The sequence below is a fragment of the Sus scrofa genome, chromosome 15 (assembly GCF_054392235.1).
Source record: "Sus scrofa isolate SSC_HxYL_T2T_F1_AM1 chromosome 15, Sscrofa_HxYL_maternal_Yorkshire_Landrace_v2.0, whole genome shotgun sequence".
Taxonomy (NCBI): Eukaryota; Metazoa; Chordata; class Mammalia; order Artiodactyla; family Suidae; genus Sus; species Sus scrofa.
Genome location: NC_139397.1, coordinates 135,297,039 through 135,317,139, shown reverse-complemented (window position 1 = coordinate 135,317,139; position 20,101 = coordinate 135,297,039). Strand labels below are relative to the sequence as shown.

The 20,101-nt window shown below is 40.7% G+C and overlaps 1 long non-coding RNA gene across 1 annotated transcript; it reads right to left on the bottom strand.

Moving 5' to 3' along the window:
* Nucleotides 1-7,529: 7,529 nt before the first annotated feature.
* LOC102162937 (uncharacterized) lies at nucleotides 7,530-19,314 on the bottom strand. The gene is made up of 2 exons (XR_002339116.2): nucleotides 18,503-19,314; nucleotides 7,530-7,619 (listed from the first exon to the last, which is right to left on the bottom strand). It is a non-coding gene; the product is annotated as an uncharacterized LOC102162937 (long non-coding RNA).
* Nucleotides 19,315-20,101: the final 787 nt, after the last annotated feature.

Here is a 20,101-nt window from a genome sequence, read left to right as displayed (position 1 = left end):
CTACATGATTATGCATGAAGAAAGTTAAAAAAATGTACAAATCTAACAAAAGAGTTCATCAAGGTCACCAGATATAATGGGCAATATTTTAAAATCAATATTTTAAAATTTATACACAAGCAATAACAATTAGAATAGAAATTTTAAAAGTTATGTTATCTATCGTAGCATCAAAAAGTATTAAACACCTTGGAGTAAATCTAATGAAAAATATATTCAAGAGTCTACATGCAAAACTAGAAAGACTAGGAAACATTACTGAGAAAAATTAAAGAAAACCTAAATAAATAGAGGAAAAAACATACTAATGGATTGTCAGACTTAGTAGTGTGTACATTTTACCCAAACTTATCAAGAGATTAAATGCAGTTCCAATCAAAATCCCAATAGATGTTTCAATGAAAATTGACAGGCTGATTCTAAAATTTATACTTAACTCCAGTTTTTGTTTTCGTTTTTTTTAAAGCATCTTTGGACTAAGATTTAAGGAATTCCAACATAATGTTTGGGTAGTGGAGGATAAACCAGTAAAGGAAGGCAGAAAAGGAGTATTCTAAGGTAGGAAGAAAACCAAGAAAATGTTCAGTAACAAGTCAAAGAAAGAGAGAGTTTAAAGGAATCAACATTATTCAATGCTGCTGAGAAATATGTAAACTGAAGGTCATAAACCACAGGTCTATTTGTTATTCAATAGTTTAAAATTGCAGAGTGTCCGAGAGAAGGGGATGGACAGGGAGTTTGGGATTGGTAGACACGAACTATGACATTTAGAATGGATAAGTAATGGGGTCCTACTGTACAGCACAGGGAACTGTGTACAGTCTCTTGGGTTAGAACATGATGAAAGACACTATGAAAAAGAATGTATGTGGGGGGGGGAGTGGCTGGGTCACATGGCTATACAGCAGAAGTTGAAGGAATATTGTAAATCAACTACATCTTAATAGAAAAAAATTTTAAAATAAAAAATAAATCTTATATGGAAATCAAATAGCCAAAACAGCAAAGACAATACTGAGGAAAAAGAAGGTGGAAAACTGGTCTATCAGATAATCAGATTTCAAAACTTATTATAAATCTATAATAACTAAAACAGCATTGGATTGGCGCAAGAATAGACAAACAGAGCAAACTCCATGCACAGATTCCCAAATTTATGGTCACTTGATTTATGATAAAGTTGCTGTTCTGGGAGTTCCCATCGTGGCTTAGCAGTTAACAAATCTGATTAGCATCCATGACGCAGGTTCAATCCCTGGCCTTGCTCAGTGGGTTAAGGATTCAGCATTGCTATAAGCTGTGATGTAGGTCGCAGACATGGCTCAGATCCTGGGTTGCTGTGGCTGTGGTGTAGGCCAGAGCTGCAGCTCCCATTAGACCCCTAGCCTGAGAACCTCCCTATACCACGGGTGAGGCCCTAAAAACCAAAAAAAAAAAAAAAAAAAAAAAGTTGCTGTTCTAATATCCTGGGGAAAAGGATGATCTCGGTTTTTTTTTTGTTTTGTTTTGTTTTCAATAAACAGTGCAGGAGCAATTGTAAATCTTAATCTCCACATCACACTACACACAAAAATCAGTCCTACATAGATTAGAAACTGAATAAAGCTTCTTGATGACAACTTAAGAAAATACTTTCATGACTTAGAGTAGGCAAAGCTTTTGTAAATAGGACATAAAAATCACTAACCATATGAAAAATGATTGATAAATTGGACTACACTAAAATTAAGAACTTTTGTTTATCAAAAGTCATCGAGACAGTGAAAAGGAAACTCAAAGAGTGGAAGAAATATTACATATCTGCCAAAGGGCTGGTTACAGAATGTAAAATGAATCCCAGAATTATAAAAAGAATAAATCAATCAGGAAAAGACAGAAAACTCAGTTTGCTTGTGGTTTTTTTTTTTTTTTGTTTTTTTGTTTTTTTTTTGCTTTTTAGGGCTGCACCTTTGGCATATGGAGGTTCCCAGGCCAGGGGTCTAATCAGAGCTGTAGCTGCCGGCCTACACCACAGCCATAGCAACACCTGATCTGAGCCATATCTGCGACCTACACCACAGCTCACAGCAGAGATTTCTATTTACTGTGTGTTAAGTCATACTTGCCTATTTTCAATACATGCAATTTTCTTTTTCTTTGAATCCTTTTCATTTCTTTTAAAATTTCATTTCAATATCTAATGTTTTCTTCCTTTTCACCTTCTAATTCTCTTAAGGCATTATCTGCTATGTTAATTCACTCTAAGTGTTTTTACAATTTAGCCTTTCCTTCTGAAATTACCTTGTCATTCAGTTCTAATTCTTTTCTGAGTTCTGTCACCTCATTTCAAACTGTCTCTAATTTAGTTATCTTGCATAACCTTTTATGTCTTATATTATTTTAAACATTTTTTATCTTCTTTCTAAATAGTTAAGGTCACAGTTTTATCTGCTCTGTGGGCATGTCTTCCCAGCATGCTTTCTTTGCCTGTATTGTGGTTCTGCTTATTTCCTTATAACTTTGTAATTGATTTGGCCTTAATACTTTCCTTTGCTTATTTTTACATGAAATTAATTATCCTGAATTTTTAGAGGGACGCATGGATCAGAGTGAGTCTTCTAATTTCAAAGTTCCTTTTTCTGCTATGTTCATGTAGTAATAAAAATGTGGCAGCATGCTTTCTAAGATTTCTTGGCTCTGCTCCCTTCCCCATCCTTGTCTGAGCCTTGCCTTGTCTTTATCTTTGTTGTACCTATCCTGCCCCATTTTGATTCTTCTCTAAGCACTTTGTTCTCAGCTTGGGATCCTGTCCTGGCAGAAAGCCCTGATGGACAGCTATCTTGAGAGTTCACAAGGGCTGGAATACTTCATTTATTTCAGACCTTCCTGCAGGCTGCTTGTACTCACCCACTAGGGAATTAGGCAAAATCTCTCCCAGTTTCTGCTGCTTTTTCACATTGACCCATGAATACCTATTGGTTATTTTATGTTCTCAGTTTCATCAGAAACCCATTACTTCCCTCTGCTTTCTTCTGCCCATATGCCTTGTCCTCACCCACCTGTATTTTTGGGCTTTGTGGATATATCTCACCACCTAATTTTGTTGTAAATGTTATCTGTGAGTTTTTAGTTTTTCTATCTAATTGTTCATTTTTTATGTAGGATTTAGAGTGCAACAGCATGCCTCTGCCACAGCCATCTTTACAGAATCCCAATATTTTATATCTTCCTGTGGATGGAGGTTTGCTCACATTTTACAAATTCATTGAGCTGTGCCCTTCATATTTGTGCAGTCTGCTGTAAGTATATTATAAATTAACAGAAAATTTATCCCCGAATTATCAGAGCTAACCAGAGAAACAAAACTAATAGGCTGTATAGATAGATAGACATTTGGGAAAGGGGATTTATCTTAAGAATTGGTCCATTTATCTTAAGGAAAGAGTGACCATGGAGGCTGGCAAGTCTAAATTCTCTGGGGGCAGGTTGGCAGGCTGTAGACCCAGGGAAGAGGTGATGTTGTAGTTCAAGTCTAAAGGCCATCTTAAAATTAACCCTACATGTCCTAAAAAGGACTTTAATTTGAAGTTATAGATGGACGCAGAGATGCTAAGTAACTTGCCCAAGGTCACAGCAACAGAGTAGTGAATCCAGGAGTAGAACTTAGCTCTTTCTGAGGCCAGAGTCCATGCTCTTTCCACTACACCAAGTGAAAGGTGTGCTAATGGAGTCCAATCCATTATAATCTTTATAGATACTTTGTAGATCCAAGACACATCCTCCTTGATGGGGGCTGCAGTGGCTTTTGTTACTGCTTTTACCTTCCACGAGGCAGCCAGAGTGATCACTTCAAGATGGAAATCTGAGTTTGTCTCCTAGAATACTTCAATGGTACGTCACTGCCTTAGTCCTTTCAGGCTGCCGTAACAAAACCACCATAGACTGGTGGCTTACATAACAAACATTTATATCTTACAGTTCTGGAGGCTGGGAAGTTCAAATTCAAGGTTCTGGCAGATTTGGTGTCTGGTGAGAGCCCACTTCCTAGTTCACAGATGACCATCTTCTCACTGTGTCCTCATACAGTAAAAGGGGCAAGAGAGGTCTTTGGAGTCTCTTTTTTAAGGACACTAATTCCATTCACAAGGGCTCCACCCTCATGACCTAGTTGCCTACCAAAGGCCCTACCTCCTAATATCATTGGGGGTTAGGGTTTCAAAAGAGGAACATTGAGAGGACACAAACATTCAGTGTGAAACAGACACTAAGAATATAGGTGTAACCTCTATGACAAAGACCCAAAAAATAGAGTTAAATCAAGTTAGAAATTTATTTATTTTTTTAATTTTTTAATTTTTATTTATTTATTTATTTATTTATTTTTGGTCTTTTTGCTATTTCTTGGGCCACTCCCGCGGCATATGGAGGTTCCAAGGCTAGGGGTCTAATCGGAGCTGTAGCCACCAGCCTACGCCAGAGCCACAGCTACGCAGGATCCAAGCCGCGTCTGCAACCTACACCACATCTCACGGCAATGCCGGATGGTTAACCCACTGAGCAAGGGCAGGGACCAAACCTGCAACCTCATGGTTCCTAGTCGGATTCGTTAACCACTGCACCACGACGGGAATTCCAGAAATTTATTTATTTATTTATTTATTTTTTCGTCTTTTTGCCTTTTCTAGGACCGCACCCACGGCATATGGAGGTTCCCAGGCTAGGGGTCGAATTGGAGCTGTAGCCGCCGGCCTACGCCAGAGCCACAGCAACGCCAGATCCGAGCTGCATCTGCAACCTACACCACAGCCCACGGCAACGCCGGATCCTTAACCCACTGAGCGAGGCCAGGGACTGAACCCACAACCTCATGGTTCCTAGTCTGATTCGTTAACCACTGAGCCACTATGGGAACTCCAGAAATTTATCAACTTGTCACATACAGTCTGAATTTAACAGTCAGGGGCTGCTATGGCTGCTCCATGGTGATGGGGATCCAGTTTCCCTCTATCTTGTTGCCTCACCATCCTCAGCATATGGTTTCTATCTCACGGTCTAGGATGGCTCCTCCAGCCCCCACATCATGTCTATATTCCAGTCAGTGAGAAGAAAATAGGAAGAAATGAAAGCCTGCCCTTTTGCTCACAATCCATTGGTCAGAACTTGGTCACATGAGCAAATTTACATGTAAAGGAGTCTGGAAAACAGTCTTTAACTAGGTAGCCATATACAGAGCCCAAACTCTGGGATTTGAATACTGAAGGAATAGAGGGGAAATGGAATTTGGGGGACAACTAACGCTCTGTACTACAAGTTTTCCATTGCTCTTACCAAAACACTTTACATGTCTCTTGGCTTTGCCTTGTCAGGCTTCAGTCTTACCAAGCACAGCCCTCTCACTCTCTGGCCTCCAACCACACTGGCCTTCTTCCAGTTCCCTGAGTGTTCGATGTGACCCTCAACCCTGGAGCCTTCACAGGAACTATTTTTTTCTGTTGAAATGATTTTCTCCCACATCACCTAGTTAATTCTAACTCATTCTTCAGATGTCAGCTCAAGTGTCATTTCTTTAGGTAGACCTTCCCTGATGCCATTCTAATAAAGCCACTCTTACCCACCATAACTCTTCAATGCTTAGCTCAGCTGTAATTGTACACCTACTGATAATTACTCAACTAATTGCTATCTCCTTCTCTAGACTGTAAGTCAATAAAGGCAAGGCCATTTCAGTTTTGCTCACTGTTATATCGCTAGCACCTAACAGAGTACAGGGGACAAATAATTTTCTTGAAAGAATAGATAAGTGAGTCACGGTGAGTCCTTAAAATTGTCTGGATAATACTGACAGGACAATTTCAGCTGTGTGGACAAGTTCTCAGACTACCATGGCTTAATCCACAGACTTTCCAGTTCTACAGAATCCTATGCAAGTCAGGAGTATCTGGGTCCTCCTGCAGGCAGAGAATGGCTTATTTGAATTCCATATCATAAGAGTTGACTCTAGCATCTAGTACATTGCCCTACTGCCCCTGACTGCAAATAGATTCTATCAGGCTTTTAGTGTTTCTGCTTTGATGAGGCTGTATTTTAAAAGAAGTCAGGCAGGTTGAATCTGGCCAGACTGTGTCTCTGCACAGAAATCCCCCCAGCTTTGTCATGTGAATGACTGGCTGCTCTGAGATCCAGATCTCAGAAAACCCAGAGGGCGGAAGCACTTGGCAGGGCCCACTAGCATTAAAATGGAGTCAACTGGAGAATTCCTGCAAGTCAGAGTTTTAACTCCCTCTTCTGCTTTATTCCTGTTCCAAATGTAAAGACCTCCACAAACCTCAGAGTTACTGTCTACATGCCTTTGGCTACAAGTCACAGAAGAGTCCTTCTCAGGTAAATTTTCTTGACACATATCACAAGGAGTAAAGGCAGGGCAGCCTAGGGTTCTTAATTCAACCATTGGAACACTCCACGGATGACCTGAATTCCCTCCATCCCCGTTTCATACAAATGGTTCTGCCCCTTGCCTTTTGTCATTTAAAAATGTATCATTCCAAACAAGACACAAAGAGCTACCATATTCTTTGTTTTCTTTTTACATTGAATAGTATCCCACTTTAAAGGGCTCTCATAATTTATTCAACCAATCCCCTCCTGATGAACATTTAATTTGTATCCAGTCTTTTGATATTATAAACAATGATGTGCTAAATATTTGTGCATAAGTTATTTCATGTGCAGAGAATGCATCTGAAGATAAATTCCTAGAAGTGACAAGATACATGCAGCATGTGTAATTTTATAGATGTTGCCAATCTGCTTTCTATGCGGGCTGTACCAATTTACATCGCCTTCCCCCACTACAAAAAGCACCGCAGTCTTTTCAATACCTTAGCTTAAACATAGAGTGGAAAAACTATGGTGGATGCATGAATGGTTTCTGCATAGAGAAACAGTCAGTGGGTTGCTAACAACTCAGGCCTTTTAACTGGTAGCTTCATATTGCCTAAGTCCTCCTTTTCAATAAATCATTAACTCTGTGGACTCCCCCACCCCACCAGTGTCTGAGGGACCCAGGCTGTCCATGTGCAGTCCGTGTTTCAGAACCTAGCACTGTAACTTGGGCATTCTAGCCACAAACGACTCCTCCCTGGATGTCTTTTCTGTCCATCTCCACCTGGGGTTGTCCTAGCCTTCCCTTAGACCTAGTGGAGATTTCCTCTTCTCAATTAAACGTTATCTGACACCCCCAGGCAGAATTAGTCACACTCCTCTGCTCCTGCAGAACTTTGTGCACATCTCAATCACAGCAGGAATCATCTGTAATATAATTATCCACTTACCTGTCTGTCTCCCACACTGCGCTTCTCAAGGAGAGAAAGCGCATCTTCATCTTTGGGCCAGTGCCTCCACACATAGCGCCCAGCGCATTCATGGTTCACAGTAAAGGCTTGCAGAAATGAAATTAGGCAAGGGCACAGTTTCACAGTACCAGTGATAAATGTAATAGTACTTCTCTTTTTCTCTGGTGGTATTGAGCAGAGGGTCAAAACTACAGATGCTTCTGAATATTTATTTCTTTGTAGGTTCTGAACTTCACTCTTCTCCTTGAGGTTCTTTGGTTCTCTATGCCCTCATGCCTAAAACAGTGCCTAGAAGACAAGAGGCATTTCATAAGTAAATTCTGAATAAATGAGTATCCCTGATTAGAAGTGACATCCACAGTACAGCTAGGATTTTTTTTTTTTTTTTTTTTTTTTTTTTTGCCCGTTTGATGTGGTCAGAGGGTATTTCCAGGTCTTCCAAAAGCCTCAAGTTTGGTCCCTCATGTGCCAGTTCTGTGTATTTGGGTTTTCTTTCACCTCAAATTAATGCATGTAAAAGCGCTTCAAACTGTGTCAGTTACCTAGTGCACATTCAGTAAGTGCTATTATTATCTTTATGTATGTATTTATTTTGGCTACACCCACAGCGTGTGAAAGTTCCTGGGATAAGGATCAAACACATGCATAGCAGTGACCTGAGCCACAGCAGTGACATCCTGAATCCTCAACTGCTACGCCACCATGGAACTCCTGACCATTATTTTATTATTATTCCCACTAGCCCAAGCATAGTCCCATCAGTTCATTGCCCGTGCTGCTCTCTTTATCTCTCTCCCAGAAGATGATGTGGCCCTGGTCCCTGGAAAACATCTGAAACACAGGCTTCGATGTGTCCCCTGTGTGATGCTGGGCCAGTTTCTTGTTTAAGAAACTCTCAGAGGCTCGATTTCTTCATATGGATGGGCATTGTATTAATATCTACCTCTCTGGATTGTTATGAAGATTAAATGAGACAATCATGGACTCCACTTAGCACCGTGCAGGGCTGAGAGTAAGCATTCAGCTACCATCACCATCATCATCATCAGAGATGCTGAAGGCCTTTCATCTCTTCTTTTGGAGGGGCTCATTCTCATAGCCCTTCTGGGTGACAGTAAACCTTTAGCTGGTTCTAGAGTTTGGAGCATCACCAGGAAGCCTGTCTTGAACACGTATGGATGAAGTTCCTGCTCGTCCCTCAATGCCCTCCTGCCTGCATTATTTGAGGATATTTATTTCACACTCACAAAAATGTTTTGCTCTGACCCATTCCTGAGAGCTAGGAGTGGGCCAGAAATACAGGGCTGTCCAGTCTTCCCAATCACATCCCTGCCTGATGTCCAGTTCTTGACTGACACTTCCCCTGCCATGTAGACCAGTTTTTACGAATCCTATTTCCCACAGATGCACTTGTGACTTTGCCCTGTAAACTTTCAGTGAACATGAGGTCACCTCTGACCCAGAGGCCATCATTTCACCTTCTCCTGGGGACTCTCATCTAAAGCAGCAACTACGCACTCTCCGTACTAATCCAGTTTTGTGTATGTCACTGTTTTATGAAACAAAACAATATATGGTAGAGGAATTCTGAGGTATTAGAAATTATAAGGATAATTATATACTAGAAGATAACTAACACTGAAGATAGAGTTTGTCTTTGTGGAGGAGAGAGGAGGATTAATTGTGGAAAAGCCCATAGGGAGCATATGAAACCTTTGTAATATTCTGTTTCTTAACCTAAATAGTGAGTACATTAATGTTCATTGGACGATTAATCTTTAAAATGTACATATTCATGTAATACATTTAAGTGTATGTGATGAATTTCTTAATTTTTTGAAAAAAAGAAAAACATCATGAAATAGAAAGGAAGGAAGGTGGGAGGAAGTTAAGTTGGATCTTTAATAGGGAAGAACATGTCAATGTCAAATTCCCATTATTCAGCATCCAGGAGGAAAATCTCAACAATTACTCTGTGGATGAGTTTATTTAATTTTTGAACTATGCGTTTAATCCATGTTCAAAAATCAAACATTCTAAGCTTCTTTCTTCAGAATATATTCCAGGTCAAGATCTATCCTGGGGTTCTAGAGCACAGAATTTCTTAGGGAATATTGACCTTCTTATAGGAGCTCCCGCAGCAAAGATGGGACAACCATTCATCAGGCCAGAACATAAATCAACTCTTCAGTTTTCATCTTAAAATGAACTCTGCCTTCTGCCCCCCCCAAGTTAACTGTCGCCTTCAGTACTCAAATATCCCAAAAAAGATACTCTTACTCACCAGTAACATAAAATATCACTCCCTCAGCACCAGGGCTCTCGTTTTTTAAATTATTTTCAATGATTTCTGCCAAAAGCCTTGCTGCAACTAATGATTTTTTTGCCTTCCTTCCAAAGCTTAGAATGCATAATATGGCCACAACCCCTTCCTAAGACGGTTTCTTAAATATAGATCTTGATGGTATTACCATTTTGTGACCTTATCCTCCATTCCGCCCCAACCACAGCTATTAGCTCTGGATTGGGCACCTACTTGATGACAGACACTCTAGAAGTGAGCTAGTGGCCTGTGCATATTTGTTAAATAGGCAAATAAATGGATGAAGGAATAACCATGATGTGACCTGGCCCAAGAGCTTTGCCAAGAGAATTGATCATGTCTGAATGAGCCAATCAGATTCACTCTCTTATGAAGCTGAAACTGAGATGCAGAAGTTGGAAGTTGATGACAGGTTGAGAAACTGAGTGAACACAAAAAGAGGTGGCAAGTTGCAGAGGTTCTGAGGCCATAAAAAAGAAGCCATGAGAAAGGAAAATCAATGAACAAACAAATGATATTCAGAGAAGAGGTTGAAGGAGTTGGCTGCCAGGAGAAAGAGTAGGAGAATCAAAGAAACAAGCCATCTCCAGAATAGCAAGGAACTGAAGCACTTCCGATGTTGTAGATATGAAGACATAACTCGGTCACAAGTTTTACTTAAGGTCCTAAATCACCTTCTAATTCTCAAATTATATCCCAGGCTACATAAGGATTACCTAATGTAGCTTATTAGTTCTTGGTTTCTTATAAAATATTTATTGACCTTCTTGCCATGTATAAATAATGTAGATGATATTAGAATAAATGATAGCATTGGAATAAATCTATGGGGGGAGGGTGTCTCCATCCCTTGCGATCGAAGGAGCATAACTAGTGCAAGATTTGAGAAGGATCAACTGAAGGATATGCTTGTCATTCATTCATTCAAAAAATGTACTGTGCTAGGCACTGTACTAGGTATGGGAATCCCTAACGTATCCTCTGTAAGTCTGGTGTAGAGGCTGGAAAACAGTTATAGCACAGCATGATAACTGCTATAACAGGTTCATCCAAGATGCCAGGGTGGAAGTGGTGTCCCAGAAAACTTGTCAAAGGAGTCAATATGAGCTGAGACTTAAGGGTCCCCTCAGCCATAAAAACAAGGGGGATTCTGAGAACAGGCAGAAGGAACAACATAAACAAAGGCACAGAGATCTGAAATGGCTGGTTGTGTTTGGGGAATTGTGACTACATGATTTTTTATGCTAAGCAGAAAGAGCTAGAATTGAGGCAAAGATTAAGAATACAGGAAAGACACTCATTTCAGGCTATGATGAAGTAGCTAGTATCAAAATAACTCATTCACTGAAAACAAATACTAAAGTCAGATAAAATACAAACCATAGCTGTTTGATGACATCAAAGAACAACCACAGCAACCAGGACCTGGAGAACCAAGCTCCCAGAAAGAAGGGAAATGCAGAAAGAATAAAAAACAGCAGAAAGGGTAAATCTGTAGGTAAATGTCATCAAATAATGACTGTTCAAAACAACAAATGTGATCTACTGTGAGATTTATGATACATTAGAATAAACAATAGCATGAAAGCCAGGAGGGTGCTAAACAGAATTAAATTGTTGTAAGGTCCCTTGAATTGTCTAGAGAGAGGTACAAGCACTAATTCAAAGGAACTCTGTTAAGTCAAGGATGTATGCTATAATATCTAGGGTAACAAAATAATAATAACAATAACAACAATGTGTAACTAACAAGTCACAGAAGAGAGAAACAGAATAAAAATATTGGTCAATGCAAAAGACAAGATGAAGATAAAAAGAAACATAGTCTGTGATGCATTTTGAGGTAACTTTGTGAAGGTAGAAAGTCTGTGTCTAGATTCATTGGCAGGGGGTGGGGAGTGGGGGGTGGGGGGTGGGGGGGGGCAAGCAGATTGTCCAGTTGTTCCAGTTCCATTTGTTGAAAGACTATCCTTTCTCCATCATATTGCCCTTGCTCTTTTGTCAAAGATCAGTTGATTACACTTATATGGGTCTACATCTGGGCTGGCTACTGTTCCACTGATCAATTTGTCTCTTCTATCACTGATACCACACTGTCCTGACTGCCATAGCTTTATAGTAAGCCTTTTTCTTTTTTTTTTTTTTTTTTTTTTTTGTCTTTTTGCCTTTTCTAGGGCCACTCCCACGGCATATGGAGGTTCCCAGGCTAGGGGTCGAATCGGAGCTGTAGCCGCCGGCCTACGCCAGAGCCTCAGCAACGCCAGATCCGAGCCACGTTTGCAACCTACACCACAGCTCATGGCAACGCCAGATCCTTAACCCACTGAGCAAGGCCAGGGATCAAACCCACAACCTCACGGTTCCTAGTCAGATTCGTTAACCACTGAGCCACGATGGGAACTCCTATAGTAAGCCTTTAAATTTGCTGGTGTCAGTCCTCCAACTTCATTCTTCTTCAAGATTGTGTTGGCTATTCTGAGATTTCTTTTGTGTGTGCATGTTATTTAGAAGTGTGTTGTTTAATCTCCAAATATTTGGGGATTTCCAACTATCTTTCTGTTATTGATTTCTAGTTTAATTCCATATGGCCTGAGATCTGACACTGTATGATTTCCATTCTTTTAAATTTGTTAAGGTGTATTCTACGGTTCAGAATGTGGTCTATCTTAGTGAATGTTCCATGTGAGCTTAAGAATGTGCATTCTGCTGTTGTTGGATGAAGAAGTCTATGAGATGGCAATCATATCTAGTTACTTGATGGTATTGCTGAGTTTAACTGTATCCTTACTGATTTTCTGCCTGTTTGAGCTCAGTCCATTCCCAATAGAGGGTTAATGAAGTCTCCAACTGTAATAGCAGCTCCATCTATTTCTCCTTGCAGTTCTGTCCATTTTGCCTCATCTAGTTTGACCCTCAGTTGTTAGGTGCATACACGTTAAGGATTATAATGCCTTCTTAGAGAAATGACCCTCATGTAATGACCTTTGCCCCTGATAACTTTCTCTGTGCTGAAGTCTGCTCTATCTGAAATTAATACAGATGCTCCTACTTTCTTTTGGTTACTTTTAGCATGGTATTCTTTCTCCTTCCATTTACTTTATTTTTCCCTTTGTACAGCCATACCTGCAGCATATGGAAGTTCCCAGTCTAGGGGTTGAATTGGAGCTGCAGCTGCAGGTCTATGCTACAGCCACAGCAATGTCAGATCCAAGCTACATCTATGACCTATTGCACAGCCTGTGGCAATGATGGATCCTTAACCCACTGGGCAAGGCCGGGGATTAAATGTGAATCTTCATGGATACTATGTCAGGTTCTCAACCCCCTGAGCCACAAGGGAACTCCCATCCACTTATTTTTAATTTATATGTATCTTTATATTTAAAGTGTGTTTCTTATAGATGACAGATAGTGGGTCTTGTTTTTTGATCTGCTCTGACAATCTGTTAATTGGTGCATTTAGACCACTGATTTCCAAAATAATTACTGATATAGTTGGGTTGATATTTATCATATATGTTACTGTTTTCTATTTGTCATCATTATTCTTGGTCCCTATTTTTTCTCTTCCACTATCTTTCTGCCTTTTGTGGTTTTGAGCATTTTACGATTCCATTTTCTTTCCTTTTTTTAGTATATCAGTTATTACTTTTTAACTTTTTTAGTGGTTGCCCTAGAGTCTGTAATATACATTTATGGTTAATTCAAAACCACTATCAAGAAACACTATACCAGAGTTCCCGTCGTGGCACAGTGGTTAACGAATCCGACTAGGAACCATGAGGTTGCGGGTCCCTGCCCTTGCTCATTGGGTTAAAGGATCCGGCGTTGCCGTCAGCTGTGGTGTAGGTTGCAGACGTGGCTCGGATCCCGCGTTGCTGTGGCTCTGGCGTAGGCTTGGCAGCTACAGCTCTGATTCAACCCCTAGCCTGGGAACCTCCATATGCCACGGGAGCAGCCCAAAGAAACAGCAAACAGACAAAAAAATAAAAAATTTTTTAAAAATTAAAAAGAAAAAAAAAGAAACACTATACCACTTCACAGGTGGTGTGAATATCATATAAAAAAATAGTCCTAATTCTTCCCTCCTATCCCTTTATTATTACTGACATTCACTTCACTTTTTTATAACCATACGTAAGAATATACATTCAGGAGTTCCTGTTGCGGCTCAGTGGGTTAAGAATCCGACTAGTATCCACGAAGATGAGGGTCTGATCCTTGGCCTTGCACAGTGGGCTAAAGATCTGGCATTGCCACAAGTTGTGGGGTGGGCCACAGATGAAGCTCGGATCCTGCGTTGTTGTGGCTGTGGTGTAGGCCAGCAACTGCAACTTTGATTCCACCCCTAGCCTGGGAACTTCTTCATGCCGTGGGTGTGGGCCAAAAAAAACAAAAAAACAAAAAATATTCAAATACATTATTGTTATTATTTTGAAAAAAAAAATGCTATCTATTAGATCAATTGAAAATAAAAAATAAAAGTTTTTCTTTTACCTATCCTTATTGCTTCTCCAGTGCTCTTTCCTTATGTAGATCCAAGTTTCTGCTATGTCATTTTCCTTCTCTTTAAAGAACTTCTTTTAAAATTTCTTGCAAGGCAGATTTATTGGCAACAAATTACTTTAATTTTTGTTTGTCTGAAAGAGTCTTTGTTTCTCCTTCCTTTTTTTTTTTTTTTTTTGCCTTTTAGGGCCACACTTGCAGCATATGGAAATTCCCAGGTTAAGAGTCAAATCAGAGCTACAGCTGCCAGCCTACACCACAGCCACAGCAACACAGGATCCAAGCTTCGTTTGGGACCTACACCACAGCTCATGGCAACACAGGATCCCTGACCCACTGATTGAGGCCAGGGATTGAACCTATGTCCTCATGGATACCAGTGGGATTCGTTTCCACTGAGCCATGATGGGAACTGCCTCTCCTTCACTTTTGAAGGACAATTTTGCAGGGTACAGAATTCTAGGTTTGTAGTTTTTTTCTCTCAGCACTTTAAATATTTCAGTTCATGCAGTTTTCACTGTGGCTCAGCAGATTAAGGACACCATGTTATCTCTGTGAGGATGTGGGTTCAGTCTCTGGCCTTGCTCAGTGGGTTAAGGATCTGGCACTGCCACAAGCTTCAGCCTAAGTCACAGATTAGGCTCAGATTTGATGTTACCATGGCTGTGGCATAGGCCACAGCTACAACTCCAATTAGACCCCGAGCCCAGGAATTTCCATATGCTGCAGTTATGGCTGTAAAAAGATAAAAAAATAAATAAGTCAGTTCACCTTCTGCTTGCTTACATGGTTTCTGAGGAGAAACTGGATGTAATTCTTATCTTTGCTCCTCTATAAGTAAGGTGTTTTTCCTCTGGTTTGTTTTAGATTTTTTTTTCTTTTTTGTCTTTTTACCATTTTTGGGGCTACCCCCACAGCATATGGAGGTTCCCAGGCTAGGGGTCGAATCAGAGCTGTAGCCGCTGGCCTACACCAGAGCCACAGCAACTCGGGATCTGAGCCATGTCTGCGACCTACACAACAGCTCATGGCAACGCCGGATCCTTAACCCACCGAGCAAGCCCAGGGATCGAACCCAAAACCTCATGGTTCCTAGTCGGATTCATTAACCACTCAGCCACAATGGGAACTCCTAGAATTTTTTTATCTTTGATTTCTGAAGTTTTAAAAATAATAGCGGGTGTTCTTTTTTTTTTTTTTTTTTTGGCATTTATACTATTTGGTGTTCTCTGAGCTTCCTAGGTCTGTGGTTTGACAGGGTCTGTCAGCCAGGTCATCTAACTAGGGCTGATTAGGCAATTCCTGATTGACTGGCTTTAAGACTCCATTTCTAGGAGAGCCAAAACTGTAAATAAATTAAGTCAAATCGAGGTGAATTTGGTGATGTGGGGCTTAGCCTAAGTAACTCCATTTTGGGCCTGTTGTCTTGTTTTCAAGAGAGGCTAGAAATCTGAGATCAAGGTGTCAGTAGGGCTATGGTCCCTTCAAAAGTATTAGGGGAGTTTCCATCTTGGCTCAGTGGAAATGAATCTGACTAGTATCCATGAGGATGCAGGTTCCATCAGTGGCCTTGTTCAGGGGGTTAAGGATCCGGCGTTGCTGTGAGCTCTGGTGTAGGGCACAGGTGCAGCTCAGATCTGGCATTGCTATGGCTGTGGTGTAGGTCAGCGGCTACAGCTCTGATTTGACCCCTAGCCTGGGAATCTCCGAGAGTGCGGCCCTAAAAAGACAGAAAACAAAACAAAACAAAGGTATTAGAGAAGGATCTGTTACAAGCTTCTTCCCATCTTCTGGAAGTTCCTTGGCTTGTGGCAGCATAACTCCACTCTTCACATGGCATTCTCCCTGTGTGTGTCTCTCTATGTCTAGATCTCCCCTTGTCATAAAGTATATCAGTCATATTGTATTAGTGGCCCAACCTAGTCCAATACAGCCTCATCTTAATTACATCTGCAATGAGGTACATGGGGTTGGATTTCAACATATGAATTTTGGAGGGACAAAATTCAACCCATAACAGCAAGGATGTGGAGAAACTGGAAACTTAATACAAAGCTTGTAGGAATGTAAAATGGTGCAGCCACTGTGAAAAACAGTCTGGCATTACTTGAAATGTTAAACGTAGAGTTACCATATGATCTAGTAATTTTACTCCTAGGTACATACCCAAGAAAATGAAAATACATGTTCATACAAAAATTATACACAAATGTTCATAGCAGCATCATTCGTAATAGCCAAAAAGCGAAGACAACCCAAATGTCCTTCAATTGATGAATGGATAAACAATACATGGTATTAACATACCATGGAATATTATTTGGCAATAAAAACAAAGAAAGTACTTAAACTTATACAATGTCTTTGTTTTGGTTGTTTTTTACTTTTTAGTGTTGCACCTGTGGCACACTGAAGTTTCTAGGCCAAGTTTCTTTGACCTTTGTTACAAGTCAAAGCGTAACACGGCCACAGCAACACCAGATCCTTAATCTACTGAGGGAGGCCAGGGATTAAACTTGAGTCCTCAAGGTTACTAGTCAGATTTGTGTTTGCTGAGCCACAACAGGAGCTCCCTAACTTATACAATGCTTTACATCAACTATATCTCAATTTTTTTAAAAGAATAACAATAAAAAAGAAGTGAAGTACTGATACATGCTACAGCACGACAGCAAGGATGAACCTTTGAAACGTTATGCTAAGCGAAAGAAGCCAGTCACAGAAGACCATATACTGTATGACTCCATTCTAAGAAATGTCCAGAATTGGTAAATTTATAGAGAAAGAAAGTATATGAGAAGTAATCTAGGGCTCGGGAGATGTGCTGGAGTTGGGAGGTGGGGGGGCGGTAAGGAGCGACAACTAATGGGTACGTTTCTTTCTTGGGTGATGATGTTCTAAAAAAGTTTTTTTAAGAGCGAGATGTGATTTATTTAATTTTAAAATGTAAGTCAATCAACCAGATAAAAAGAATGCCAAAGCACACATAAACCCAGAATCACTATTCTGCCTAGGCTTTATAAATAATATTTTCCACAGCCAAATCAAAACTTTTTATTGGGCAAGACCTGGATAAAATCATGACTGTTTTTGGTACCCTTACCACTTTCCCTTTCATACCCTCTTCTCTTGTTTACAAGTTCCTTAATCTTTGATCTACAAAACAAATCTTCCTTCTAATGTTCACTCTCTAGGGTACTAGGTGCTACTCCTTCCAAGGATGTGTGCTTTTACAAGTTTAGGTTTTATCACTATATTCATTTCCCTTAAATTGGAAACCATCTTAATCAATTCTTTTTTGAATTTTTTAACTAAAGTATGGTTGATTTACAATATTGTGCCAATTTCTGTTGTACAGCAAAGTGACCTAGTCATGCATACATATACATATATGTTTTCTTATAATATGAAGATATTCTAAAATTGATTGTGGTGATGGTTACACAACTCTGAATATACTAAATTGAACTCTACACTTTAAATGGGTCAGTTTTATGGTATGTGAATCTTGATAAGCTCTTACTTTTTTACGTTAATATGTAAATAGAAATAAAACAAGGAGAAGAAAAGAAGAGGGAAAGGAACGAACATTCCATCAAAACACAATCACCAGAAGGTGAGTTCTAGAATGGCAGCAACTTTTGCCCCCTTTGTTTGTATCCCAGTACCAAAACAGTTTAGAAAATAGTAGGTATAAATAAAATAGTGTGTGTATTATATATATAATAAATATAAAAATATATAAAATAATACATATAAAATGGGTGAAGGAACACGTGTGTGTGTATGTGTATATATATATATATATATATATATATATATATATATAATGGGTGAAAGAACATATGCAAAAGCCTTGTATCAGGAAAAGAGCAGGGCTCAAAACGAAAGATCAATGTGTGACTGGGATGACACTGGAGAGGACTGGGTCTGACCATGCAAGCTGGAGATTTGGGTCTTAATCCTAAAGTAAAGGAGAGCCACTGAAAGATTTTAAGTAGAGGTGGATAGGATTTCCATTTGAAAAAACCATAAGTAGCAAAGGAGAGTCAATTAAGATTAGGACTGAAAAGCTAAATTTAGCAACAAAGAAGGTGTAAGTGACCTTGAACAGAATCAGTCAGGGTGAAGAGACAAGGTGACCAATTTTGGGAATTGGAAAGCAAGTGGAGATGGCAAAATTATACTACACTGGGTAAAGCTTCTCCCTATTCCAGTCTCCAGGGCAACAGACCAAAAATATACTTGGCTTGAGATACAACAAAAGACATGTTTGCATGCATATTCACACACAGCCGGCTCACCAGCTGATTCTGTTTCTGTTCAAGGATTCCACACTTACCCCGACAGAGGGAGGACCCATGGCTGCAGTTCTTGTGGTTCTCTCTTACCAGCTGCTGGCCTTCTTTCATCGCTGGGAGGGGTGGATGGGAGGACACAGAGGAGACTGCCATCATCTGAGAATTGGAGGCACTTCAGAAACACAACTTTTCCCCTTTTATCTTTACTAGGCCTCTCATCAGGACTCTGTATAACCTAGAACTCATGTAGACACACTCAAGCCCTACTCACGGGAAGACCCTAATTAAAAATGCCCCCAAATGCCCAAACTACTTCAATTCTCCCAGATAGGAAGATCGCAGTAGAAAGAGGTAGCTCTCTTAACAGAGGTGGCTTAAAATAGCTTTAGTTTTACTAGTTTTACAAAAACGTGATTATGTGAACACGTTGCTAAGACCCCTTCCATGGCCATTGATGGGGCCTGGGCGAGGGGGGATGGTCTAGAAGGTGACGTTTCGTTAGCGTAGGGGCAAACCACCTCCGCAGTAACAAACGCTCCTTAAAAGTCTAGGCCAAAGAAAGGAAACTTTAGTCACGTTTCCAGGGAGCTGCAGCAGCCTTGGGTGGGCTCTGAGGAGGCAAGGAGGGGCTTCGGCATAGTGGCTCGCGGCGAGCGGCCGGCCCCGGGTAGCTGCCTAAAGAAAGGAGCTGTGGCCGCTCCCAGCCTAACCTCAGGCGGAGGTCTCCGCTAACCCAATTTCCCTCTCCTGCAGCGCCCGACAGACTCACAGAAAGGGCTGCAACCTCCAACCTACCCCTCCCTCCAGCAGGTTCAAAAGGAGCGCGTTCCCTCGGGCCCGCCCCCTCACTTCCGGCCTGGAGACCCGTTGGTCCTTCCAGGTCTCGCGATATCGCGTCTTACCGCCTGCCGAGCAGACCCGGCAGGGGTATTCGTCGGTCAAAGGCTTAGGCACCTGTGGGTGTAGATAGGAACGAAGGGTCTTTCCCCGGCCGGTTTTCTAGCAGCACCAACGGGGCTATCAAGGCCACTGGCCCCCTTAAGTCTACTGGGCCCTAATGGTTCAAATAAAGAGCCGAGCGACAGGCAATCTCTTTACACCCCGTGTCCATTCCTGACCGTGGCCCTTGTCGAGTTTTGTAAAAATATTAGTAACTACCCGTTCTAGGTGTTCACTAGGACCTGTTTTTGTTTTTGTTTGTTTTTTAAAACCCTTATTATACAGATGGGGAAACTTGAGGCTCAAAAATGAAGGAAGATGCCAAGGGCCACTGAAAATGATGCGACCCAAATTCGAACCCAGACAGTGTGACTCCAGCTCAAGCCTCATCACCATGGTAGAATAATTTGTGAACAGATTCCTTCCTCCCCCTAGATTCCTAGGGGAGAGCCTAGCTCAGTGAAAAGTGTCCCAGCTTTGGGTTCACAGAGACTCCAGTTTCTATGAAAATCCAGATACTTTCATGCTGTGTGAGCTTGGGCAATTTGCTTAACCTTTCTGAGACTTTTGCTGATAGATGGGGGATAATGATACTTCATTGGATTATTGTGAGTTGGATGTATGTTCAAGGCCTACTCCAAAACAAGCTCTCAACAGATGTGAGCTGCTGCTATTAATAATATTTTATCTCCTTGCATGTT